The sequence below is a fragment of the Lepisma saccharinum genome, chromosome 26 (genome assembly GCF_977018435.1).
Source record: "Lepisma saccharinum chromosome 26, izLepSacc3.1, whole genome shotgun sequence".
Classification (NCBI taxonomy): Eukaryota; Metazoa; Arthropoda; class Insecta; order Zygentoma; family Lepismatidae; genus Lepisma; species Lepisma saccharinum.
Genome location: NC_139254.1, coordinates 25,144,422 through 25,156,756, shown reverse-complemented (window position 1 = coordinate 25,156,756; position 12,335 = coordinate 25,144,422). Strand labels below are relative to the sequence as shown.

Genomic DNA, 12,335 nt, shown 5'->3' with positions numbered 1-12,335 from the left:
CAGGGGAGAGTATTTTCTGTTATTGATTTGAAAAGAGCGTTCAACCAAGTAAATTTGGATGAATCTAGCAGAGATGTAACAGCCTTTGTAACTCCCAATAATCAGTATAGATATAAGGTCATTCCTTTTGGCATTAGTATTGGGCCAAGTTGCATGTCACGAGTTATGAACCAAGTTTTTCATGACTATAAGGGAAGGTTTTTAAATTTATTTTGTGATGACATAATTGTTCATAGTGCTAATGAGAAAGAACATCTGGAACATTTACGTTTAGTACTGCAGAGATTACGTGAATATGGGTTAACGATTTCCCCCAATAAAAGTTGTTTTTTGAAAAGGAGAATAAAATTCTTGGGATTTATTGTGGGGCAAGGAAATTGTGAAATGGATCCACACAGAATTGAGGCTATTCAAAATCTCCCTTCTCCGAGAAATTTAAAGGGATTATTAAGATTATTGGGTACCTTAAATTTTTATTCTAAATTTATTCCAGAGTATTCTACTGTAGTAGCTCCCTTAAATGAAATTCGAAACAAGAGACGTAGAGGATTATAGTGTTCACTCATTATTATCTTCGCGATTAGCCAAAAGTAGTACAAATGCGAAGTAAAATAAACCAATTTTAGGAACTCTAAATTTTTGTCTGCAATTTTAGTAAACAAAGTTCCATTAAAATTACCTCTTTCATTAGATTTCTATGACATATGCTAGTGAAAATTTTTCGATTTCTTGATCACGTTGGCACTACCCATCATACTAGCTGCCAGCCGCCACTGCGAACAAGTATTTAGTTTTATGGTGATGTTTATTGCAAATGCTAGATACAGGTTCAGGTTTTTAACTCTGATAAAAAAGGGAGTCCACATTACGAATGCAGCCAAAGGCTATGGTTACAAAAGCTCTTAGTAAACTGTCGATTGATTGATTGATTTGCTTCATTTTACTTTGCATTTCTGCCACTTTTGGCTAATCGCGAAGACAAGGACGAGTGATGATATGATGAAATTGATGAAGGGACAACCATGCCCAGACCGAGATTCGATCCCCCTGATGTCATAGCTCTGTGCTAACCACTCAGCCACTGTGGTCGGCTTAGTAAACTGCTGTTGCAGACTTATACGTCGCAGTTTTATTTGTCCTTAATCATCTCTTAACTTCGAAATAATAGTTCATGTTTTTATAGCGTTGTTTTTTTTAAGCTATTTCTGAGCGTAACTACTACTACAATTGGTCGTATGTCTCTTTATATTCAATCAATACTGTGGCGGTAGAAATTATCTTTCCAGATTTATACCAGGTAATCCTCGAATGCAAAAAGCTGATTTAATTAACATTTACATTTATCTGAAGTGACTGGGAAAAAAGTTGAAGAAAAACCTGCGACTTGTCTGATACTGGGCCCCGGGTTCGAATCCCGGACTGGGACTGGGATATTTCGGCGGTTCAGGCATGATAGCCCTTCTCCATTACCATGAATGCGAGTATGCTTTGAATGTGTTGTTAAAAAAAAGGTGTGGTCTTTCTTACATCCTGTAAGTTTAGCTAGTTTTAAAGAAAAGCAATCTAAGGTGTTATCAGGTAGAATATTTAAAAAATATATCCCCGAATGCGTAGTGGCTGAAGCTCTAGTCTTAGTTAACACAAAAATCACGAAATGTTTCCATACACTTTTAAACGCCAAGTACATAAATCCACGCAGTCACAACTTATTTTAGAATATTTGTGAGAGATGAACAGAAAATCGAGGTCGGATTTTTTCCAGTAATGTCACTGCTTTTTGCAATGTGTAGGGGCAGTGCCGGCGATTTGGAAAGGGGGGGGGGGCATTCCTTGCACCATCCCCTCAGTTTTGGCACCCGATCATCGCCACTGGTTGGGGGAAACTGTACCTTTACCTTAGGTGAATTTAGGGGGTGGGGTTATCGTACCCCTTTAAGTGCAAATTCATAATAAAATTTGTATTAACATAACAACAATAAATTTATCTTTTGACTTCTAAAATTAATAATTAACGTTCAATAATGATAGTGGAATGCTTTTCCCACTCCCCCCCCCAGAACGTTGATAATCCGCTATTTTTAGTTCTTCTAACTTTTTAAGCAAATCTCCTGATTTTTCAGGGGACTATCTCCCGATTTTTAAAAATCTGACCTGGCAACGCTGCAGCCAGTGCAAGAGCAGTAAGCATGAGCATCGGCCTTCACATCGGAGCTCCGACAGTTTACATTAGTTCAACTGTGTACAAACACTAGTAGTTTTAATTTAGGCAAGTGCTTCGTAGAGCAAGTCAATAACGGACAATAACAGGTATGTATTCACATTTTGTTTTTTCTTCCGTCAGGCTAAAAAGCCGAAAGGTGATTATGACGTCATGCTTTTTCTTCCGGAACACTAATTTCCTTTCCACGAAACTGTTACCGGCACGTGTTTTTATGGCTCGGGATGCATTCCTTTTCCTTGTGCAGAGCAGATGCATGGCATGTACAGTGGGATGTATAGATATTACTATAAAAGTTTATTCGTGTTTCATTTTACGTCGCTTATCTTCCACTATTAGCTAATCGCGAAGCAGACAAGCTTGTTTATTTTCTTCTAACGTGATTGTAAGCGTAAGGAATAGAATAATACTAGTTCAGAGATTGTCAACTGTTTCGATTTTTGAACTTCATGCAAGTCAGGAACATGATTAGGGTTGTCAAATTTTTCGCGAACGAAATCTGGATTTCATAAGTGTACATGTAACAGCCTGAAAGTAATGAATGAATTATCACATGATACCCAGCCCACTTTCAAACCAAAGTAATAGTGACAGACAGTAGCGTGCCCAGGATTTTCGAAAGGGGGTTACGTATACTTTTTGCTGGTAGTCAGGCCTCATTTTTGTCATATTTTCCTATCTTTGGCGTTATTTTTTTTTAAGAATACTGGGCCAAAGGGGGGGGGGGGTGTTATAACCAGCCCCGTAGCCAGGCAGGGGCTAGGGAAGGGGGCTCAGCCCCCCTGAAACTGGCGTCAACCCCCCCTGGCACTGCCTTCAGCCCCCTTGACATTAGGCAAAACTATTTTCTGTAATTTGTTTGCAGTGAAGAGTGAAAATGTAGACAGCAGATATTATTTTGCTCACAACTTTGTTGAAGGATAAATTCACAGAACATGAACAACAGCTGATACATTTCTTCATCTTCTAAGAAGAAGTATAAGTAGCGGCAAGTATTTAGAAGATTCTCTTCTCAAGACTCTAGAAAGTTCTTTCACAGGGAAGCTTCTTTATCTGTACCTGCCCCTGTTGCAATATGTGGCTTTAAAGTCACCATGCAAATTCCCTCCACATCTGCGTCAAAGGTCAACAGCTCCCATGTTTTCGGAATGAAGGGGAGTTTCATTGCTTCAGCCGGGGGTGGAATGTACTGTAGGCACTATGATTAAATATTGTGCATTTTTTCTTGTGTGATATAAATATCTGTGTCATCAAAAGTAGTATGGAGTGTGCAGTACGGAATTATTTCAGTAGCAGTGAACACTTAAAAAATAAAACAAACGAGGTTTTAAAAGATATAGAAAAAATGTAGTATTTATATTAAATATTTCTAAATTTCATATAACTTAATGACACCCCCCTCCCCACATAATTTACCTTCATTAATGCTGTTCAAATTTGAAAATTGGACTTGGTTTACAAAGTTCCCTCTGATAACCCCGAGCCCCCCTCTGGAGATCAATTCTAGCTACGGGCCTGGTTATAACCCCCCCCCCCTGGGCACGCCACTGGTGACAGATGTAAACCTACACACGATACGTGCCACAGGGGTTTCACACTGAGTCAACAAGCGACACGGTTCCCTGCAGACTGAAAAAATGCATTCATCGAGGTGGCACGATGTACAAACTGCCCAGTCCGAGCGACACGCAAGCGATATGTGAAGCTTACCGAGCCACTTTGGTACCAAGAGGTGCATTTATTTCTGTAGGTAGCCCAGTCAATAAAGGTTTCATGTCGAATAATTCCGTAAAAGCTGAATTTTGGTCACTTAGAACATAGTGATGGACGTCCGCAGGATTTTTTCCAGGGAGGGGAAGGAAAGTCTTTTTTTTTTTTCAAGGAGGGCCTAAAAGTCACATTTTCCCAATAATAATGTTGTTCCCACAAAAAAACATTGTTTACATTTGAATTTATCATGTTCGTGTATTAATTAACACATATTATTGTGGCTGAAATGAAATGTGTGTGAAATATATTATTTTTGGTTGACTTATTTTCCAGGGGGGAGCACGCCCCCTTCCCTCCCCTTCCGGACGCCCATGCTAGTAGTGTAAAATCTCAAAAGTCCCCGACCCTCCTCACGGTGCTTCCCGCCCCCAGCGCCCCCCAAACATAAATTTCGCAGACTCTTAGTTATTTACCTATATATCTGTAACCAATCATCGTAGGCAGGCAGAGGAAAGGAGAGATATATGGCATAGGGGTACTAATTTGGCATGGTGCATTATCTCTGCTAGTAACTATTATCCTCTGTTGGTGTTTCCTGGCACGAACCCTTTGAAGGTCTTTCCATTGGGAGTGTTATCGCGTTGAGCACCACACGTGTATTGTGAGACAGGAGACCCTTGTTTGTTTTTCGAAGATTTCAGAAGTTTTAAGGTAAGTTGTATTTCCATCGGCAGTTTATTTGGTTGCAACAAAGTGGCAATAACCATGTGTGCACTTAAAAGGCTATTGTTTGAAGCACAAGTGAGCATAGTTGTTTTTTATGTGTGCTGCCAGGGTTCAATAAAATTTCGATCAGGAAATCAAAGATGGCGAGGCTACAAATATGGCATAGTATATGCCATATTTGTATTCTACTATTCAATGTTCATTTGTAGGAATACATTAATTATTTTCATGACAAACTCTAAGAATAGTGACAATAAGTATAAAATAATAATAAATAAATGTATCCATTAGTCTAGGTAATAAATATCAACTACGTGTTTTGTTTAAAAATGAAATAAATAAATAATTTCCTGTAACAGACCATACCAGATACAAAGCAAGTTGTACTCGTCCCACTGTAAAGGTTAACGTTTTTTCCCCGTTGTTCAATCGCAAGAGAAGAAGAGAGATTATTGCGCAGTCTTAGGTAGAAAAATGCTACAGTGAAACTAGAGAACGACCCATAGGCCTAATTGATGCAGGCAGCGACATTAATAGGGAACCGCCACACACTGACTAAGAAGGAATATGAAAGAAAACAGAACGTTAACCTCTATAATGGAACGATAACAGCTACCTAAACATGCTAGTGGAGGTTCTATAAGGTCTGTATTCTTCTTTCAGACATGACCATGACAACATGAGTCGAGCAATAGCATATTGCAGGAATAAAGTAATGGCTTTGTGGCCGTACAGGCTAGCTCTTTCCCCCCTGGGCCGCTTGGTTGAAGCCGAACAATGGGCGGTTGGGGGCCAAGCCGTCCAGGGTTCGATGCCCGGCTGTACCTGCACGGTGCACATAAACAATAGAAAAAAATACTATTGAGATTGGGGAAAAGGATGGGGTTGCATATGAAATTATAGCGATTTGATTGATGGACTGTGATATGTGAATATGTATTATGTTAAAAATCTCTACATGATATGAGAATAGCAAGTCCACACCTTAATTTCAGTTCCGGTCACACTTACTCCGATGTCCTGGCGTTGTGTATTGATGTCTCCATTGTCTGTCGTTAGGGAACCTGGATGTCCCAACTGTCCGTGGTGTCAATCTCACTGCCCTCCGATGACGATTCCTACATATATAAGGCCGCCGAAGCACACGTCACAGTTCACATCTGTCTTCTGTACACTGACCAGTTACATATATAATAGTTTATCTTGTGACGAAAACTATCCCGTTCATCGTAAATCAAGGGTTAAATGCTATGCTCTCAGCATTGACGGACACTGGCTTCTAGACACAGGATGTTCAGTATAACCATTTTTACACGGACTTTCAGCGCAACCTCTCGACAAAGACTTGTTAAGACAAATCATCAACACTTCTATCGCAGCTTCTCGACAACAGATCCTGCGGCACAAGTTCTAGACACACACTTGTCACCTGAATTCTCAACACCGATTCTTCACTTGCATTCTCAACACCGATTCTTCACTTGCATTCTCAACACCGATGTCCTCTGTCTAGCTTATAGACGCACACTGAACCGCCAAAATTCACCGTTGGGTTATGAGTTTTTGTCCATGTCCACTTTCTATTGGATGACGCGGAGGAGGGGGTTGGTTGCAGGGAAGAATGGAAATATTTCACGTTGGGGAGACAAAGGGGCTTCTGGGAGAGAAAGCGTAAATATAGCCGTCGCCTTTTGTGGGCAAGGCAAATGACCTTTGCTTGGCTTTTCTGAAACTGACGGGGATTTCGATACGTGCTGAATGTTCGATAATAATAATAAATGTAGAAGTTGATATATTTATATATTGATACTAGTGTGCACGTATGGAAATACGGGTACAGCTTCCTGAAAGCATCCAAGCTGTAAAGGTACCCCACACAACATTACACAGGATAGTTCACTCTCATTTGCCAATTACAGATGCTGTTACGCAGAAGCTTGGTAGGAAAGTAGTGCTAGGCACAAGACTTGACGAAGAGTTAGTTAGCTACCTGTTGAACATGAGAAACAATTTTTCGGTCTCACGAGAAGAGATGTGTGGCAGATGGAATACCAGCTGGCTGTACAAAATGGACTGGAACACCCATTTTTGAAGTACTGTGCAGGGAAAGGTTGGTTGAAACTATTTCTAAAGAGGCACAAAGGAATATTGTCTTTCCGAAAACCTACAGCAACATCATATCACCGAATCCTGGGATTCAATAGAGAAAATGTGAACAAATTTTTCAACATGTTAGGAGAAGAGATGGAAAAGAAAAACTATGGACCAGACAGAATATTTAACGTTGATGAAACTGGGTTAAGCATAGTGCAGTCGAGAGTTCCCCAGGTGTTGGCCCGTAAAGGTAAACGGCAAGTGGCATCGCTTAGTTCAGCTGAAAGGGGAGCACTTGTGACGGTAGTCACATGTATGAGTGCCAGTGGCATTTATGTACCACCCATGAGTATCTTCCCTAGGAAAAACATCAATTCTCAACTATTGAGAGGTGCACCCCCAGGAACCATTGCTGCATGTCACCCTGTTGGGTGGATTCAAGCACATATTTTCAAGGATTGGTTCAGGCATTTCCTCCAATACACGAAGCCCTCTGCGCAATCTCCTGTACTGTTTATATTAGATGGCTATTACAGCCATTCTAGAAATCTTGAGGTGTTACTATTGGTAAGAGAGAATCATGTTTTCATTGCATGCCTTCCTCCACATGCGTCGCATAAACTTTAACCTTTATATAGGAGTTTTATGAGTCCACTGAAAGCAAGACACAGTGAAGAAATCCGCCTCTGGATGAGATCAATTCACGCCCCTTAAACAACTTTGATATTGCAGAACTATTTGGGAATGCGTACTTAAAAGTTCAAACAGAGGCAATTGCTGTAAATGGATTTAAGGTAACTGAGATTTATCCTCTCAAACCCAACATTTTTGCCGATGAAGAATTCATAAATGCCGAGATGGAGGCTTCTGCTGAAGATTTGACTACAGACATCAACACTTCATCCCCGAAAGCAATGGATGAGACAGGACCTTCGAGGGTAACACCATGGAACATCTCTCACATTCCCAAAATTGTGAAAAGTGCTGGAAGTCGTGGAAGGAAGGCTGGTTCCTCAGCTGTTCTTACATCTTCCCCATCCAAAAACACATTGGAAATTTCACTAAATAAGGAACCTGCTAAGTCAACAAAGAAGAAACTTCAATTGGCGCAATAATTAGTCCTACGGAAGTAGAGAAATCTGTGCAGACTCCTCTTGCGGCAGTAAAAAACAAGAAAAAGAAAATGAAGTACGTCGACCAGCAATCAACAGATTCCGAGGAGGAAGATGACGTTATGAGCATTAGGGATGATTCATCTAGCTCTAATTTTAGCAGTAATGACGATCACGAACCACAGGACTCTGATGCCATCTGTATGTTCTGTGATGGGAAATTTTCAAATGATGTTCATGGTGAACAGTGGATTATGTGTATGTTGTGTCGTTTGTGGGTCCACATGGAGTGTGCTGGATCAAAGAAAGAATGCTATGTGTGTGACTTTTGTCAATAGGTTAGGAATGAGTTCTATTAGGTCTATGGCAGAGACTATCACAACTTGAAAACACTGACATAGACCGTACTGTTTTCTAATATTCTGTAACGCAATGTGGTTATGTTTATCAGGTTCTAAAACTGTTTTGTTCACAGAAGTTAGAGGTATGCCATATTAGTAACCTTACTTGCCATGTCTGAAATTGTGCAGTGTTTGTATTTTTCGTATATCATGACTAATTGTGTTGTCCGATGTGACTACTATTATCAATAATTACACAACATTCAATACTATAACTATTTATGTACATTGCACACACTTGGAAATAAATCTGACTGACGTATGTACCAAAATGTAAATGGTATGCCATATTTAGCTCCTTTCCTCTAATCTTTCTTTCGTCTTAATCCTCATAAATGGGCTACAAAAAAGATTCTGTTTAATTTTTCGACAATGTCGGTCGTTTGGTCGCAATTTAAAAAATAATCTTCAAAAAGTGAAATTTTTCTAGTACTTTTTAAAGTTTTCACCTTTTAACTTTTGAACAAATTAAATGACAAGAAATTGTTTCCAATAAAAGTTGTAGCAAATTTTATAATCTTTAAAACGATATAAGTCTTGATATAATTTAATGAAGGGTATCATCATGAAATGTGTCTCCAAATGGAGGATAGTACCAAAAAATTGTCTCTCTATCACAATCCGGCGGTTAAGTCGGGAATCATTGACTTTTTAATAAGAGCAAGAGACTTGGTAGAATTAATTGTTGTACCACCTAAGATATGTTCAGTCGAGTAACCACTCGCCATCTGCGTTCTGACGGCCGCTATCTTGAAAAGTCTGCCATATTGGATATTTTTGATTTGATATATCTCGGGAACGGTGGCACCTATCAACTTCCATTTTTCAGAAATGTTCCAAATAGCGCAAACTTTTTGAAAAATAAAAAAATAGTAGTTTTGTAGAAAACTCACTATTTATAATACTTTATGTGAATATCGGCAAGTTTATAGTCTTAACAATTCTCGAACTAAACAATAATATTTTATATTTTGTAAGGTTACGAGATGTTTGTTAGAAGACTTTAGGCGAACTGAGACCTTTATACTGTACGATTTTTTATAATTATAAATTTACCGTAAATAATATTTTTAAAGGAAATACAATTTATATAGTGATTCCTGAAAGTAGGATTTATTGGAATTTATACAGTATTAAATTGTTTTATTATTTGAAAGCAAAACACATATTCATTGTAATTGACGCCCGACCCTGTGACCGAGTGGTTATCACATCGCGCTGCGACGCCAAGGGTCCCGGGTTCGAATCCCGGTCGGGCTTGGTTGTTTGTGAATGTCCATTCATCAATTTCATCATTTCTTCACTCATCCCCATCTTCGCAAATTAGCCAAGAGGCACAAAACGCGAAGTAAAATAAACTAAATCAATCAATCAATCCTTGTAATTGATGTTATGAAAGTACTGAAATTTGGTTAACAAAATATTTTGATATGAATTTCTCATTATATCGGTTCCCTTCTTGTTCAGGTCTTCAATTCAAATCCTACATTTGGATATGTAGAAGTACAGGCAAAATTTACCATTCAACACCAAACACCTATACTCTATCCCGAGAATATCTGGAGGGAGGCCTAGCATAATGGTAGAGAAGGGGAGAAAGCGAGAGGGCGGAGCAAAGCTGTACATGCTGATGAGAACAGCTGGTAAATGCCGTCTCTTTTCCCCCTCCACGCAAGCCCGTTTTCTCGAAATTTTTAATTAGTCGGACCTCGAGTTACTACTACTTGCACAGAGACTTACTTTTGTTCGATTGCTCCATACATTCCAGGGACAGAGTATAATACCTCGTGCTTGGTTATAGTGGTCTTGAGCGTGAAAAACCCACTGAGCAAGATGAATCCAATCTCTTCCATCTTTGCAGATTTCCTTTAGGTCCATCTCAACGTTATGCCTACATTTTCATCTTGGCCTTGCTACAGGTATCTTACCATCAGGTTTCCCAATAAGAATCCTGTAAACTCTCCTTTCCTCTCCCGTTCGTGCCACATGGCCTGTCCATCTAAGTCTTCTTGATTTATTATTCTAATAATATCTGGGCATGAATGCACAATTTGTAGTTCTAAATTATGTAACCTTTTCCACTCACCTGTTTCCTCATCCCTTTTAGGTCCAAATATTTTTCTAAGGATTTTATTTTCAAATACTTTCAATTTATGTTCTTTTAATGTAAGGGACCAAGTTTAACATCAATAGACTGCAGGCAAAAGTACTGTTTTGTATATTTTAACTTTTAGTATCTTAGACATTATACGAGAGAATAAAAGTTTATGAAGAGAAAAGTGTTCTGAACTTAAGCTTTCTGGAAATGTATAGTTATTGGGAAACATTCTAATCTAGTATACTCGTTTTCACGTGATTAGAATGGGTAATTTTGTTCCACTTTTGTCAACATGAGAATGTTGTATCATGAAATAACCTCCAGCACTTATACTCATAGGGTCGTTATCTTTGTTGTAAGTGGCCTTGTTGTCAACCCAGTGTTGTAAGTGGCCTTGTTGTCAACCCAGATCTTCTGATTTCTAATGGAGAAGTACAGAGCGACAGTGGTTTTTGGATACCTCAATGGCTGACAATACTATGTGCTTGTGGGTGATAACTGCAGAGAAATCATTAAAAATCAAGTAAACAGTACACTGGACGTTCCAAGTGTTGAATGGAAAATCTTGCTTCCACTTCATCATGCGAACGTGAAGGATACGATTTCGAAACCTGATCAAAGACTGAAAACGATCTTATGAAAAATTCATAACAAAATATTTTCTAAATAATTTTCACTGTTTTCGTGTCACTTATTACAATGAATATGTGTTTTTCTTTCGATCAATTTTCAGAAATCAAATTAGGTTGTAAATAAATTGCATTCTTCTTTAAACTTTTATTAAATATACATTTATAAATACAAGAAATCGTATATTAACGGTTCAGTTCGCCTAAAGTCTTCTAACGAACATTTCGTATCCTTACAAGATATAAAATACTATTGTTTAGTTCGAGAATTGTTAAGACTATGAACTTGCCATTATTCACATAAAGTATTATAAATAGTGAGTTTTCTACAAAACTACTATTTTTTATTTTTCAAAAATAGATTTATTGATATATTAGTGAAGTTTGTCCTATTTGGAACATTTCTGGAAAAAATGGAAGTTGATAGGTGCCACCGTTCCCGAGATATCGTAGCGTTCCAACATGAACGCGGGGATCTTAAATAGGGATGTAACTTGCCCCTCCCGATTAATTCTATTGATGGTAGAGACAGCCCTGAACGGGCAAGTACAAATATCTAACTTATCATTAAAATAAACTCATGATTCGGTTTAGACTGAAGTGGGCAATGCGAATGGCAGAATAGGGCAGTGACGTGCACTGAGGAGTAGCTAGTCTAGCAGAGATAGATCAATCAATCTCACATCTCGAATTATATTCAAATCACAATATTTATTGTCTTAAAGCCACCACAGCTCATACGCAACACTTTCTTTTCCACGCGCTTCTCGTCCATTGGTGTTCTCCGCGGGCAAAGCCGGCTGGATACCCTAGCTCGCTCTTCTTCCGCCTGACCAGTTTCCAGGTAGAAAGGGCCGGCCCAAGGAAAAGGAAGATTTCTACCTCTACCTCCCTTGTTCCCTCGACCCCCGCTGCAATGGTTGAAAGCCCAGGCTTTCAGGTCCCCCAGTCTATCTCCTATAGGACAGATAGGGAATTGGTTTCTCATAATTTTTTTGTAAATCCTCTAAAGAACACAGGGTAAAATTTTCTGCAGTACTTATGTTCTCTGTATTTACACAACCTTTTACACGTTGTACAATATGTGCGTATGTATAACATGGGATGTAGTTTTATTATTTATAAAATGGGAACGTGTTATGTGCAGACAATAATGTTAGGCTTTCTTTCTTTTTTATTTTTCAAATATGGAATATATAATGATTAAATTACAAATATCTGCTCAGGCTCTCTCTCACTCTCGTTTTAGTAGTTTTATTTAAATATACTACTCTTGGTCTGTAACAGTCATAAATACGGATGTATTTATTTGGGCAAGAGAACGCGTGTTCATATTGTTGTTGGTTT

General features: G+C 38.7%; 1 protein-coding gene across 1 annotated transcript in view; it reads left to right on the top strand.

Moving 5' to 3' along the window:
• Positions 1–2,251: 2,251 nt before the first annotated feature.
• Positions 2,252–12,335, top strand: part of LOC145979756 (phospholipid-transporting ATPase ABCA3-like) — a 148,258-nt gene continuing 138,174 nt past the window's right edge. The window contains exon 1 of the mRNA XM_083112742.1: positions 2,252–2,307. The gene's annotated coding sequence lies outside the window, so the exon portion shown is untranslated. The remainder of the gene's footprint in view (positions 2,308–12,335) is intronic.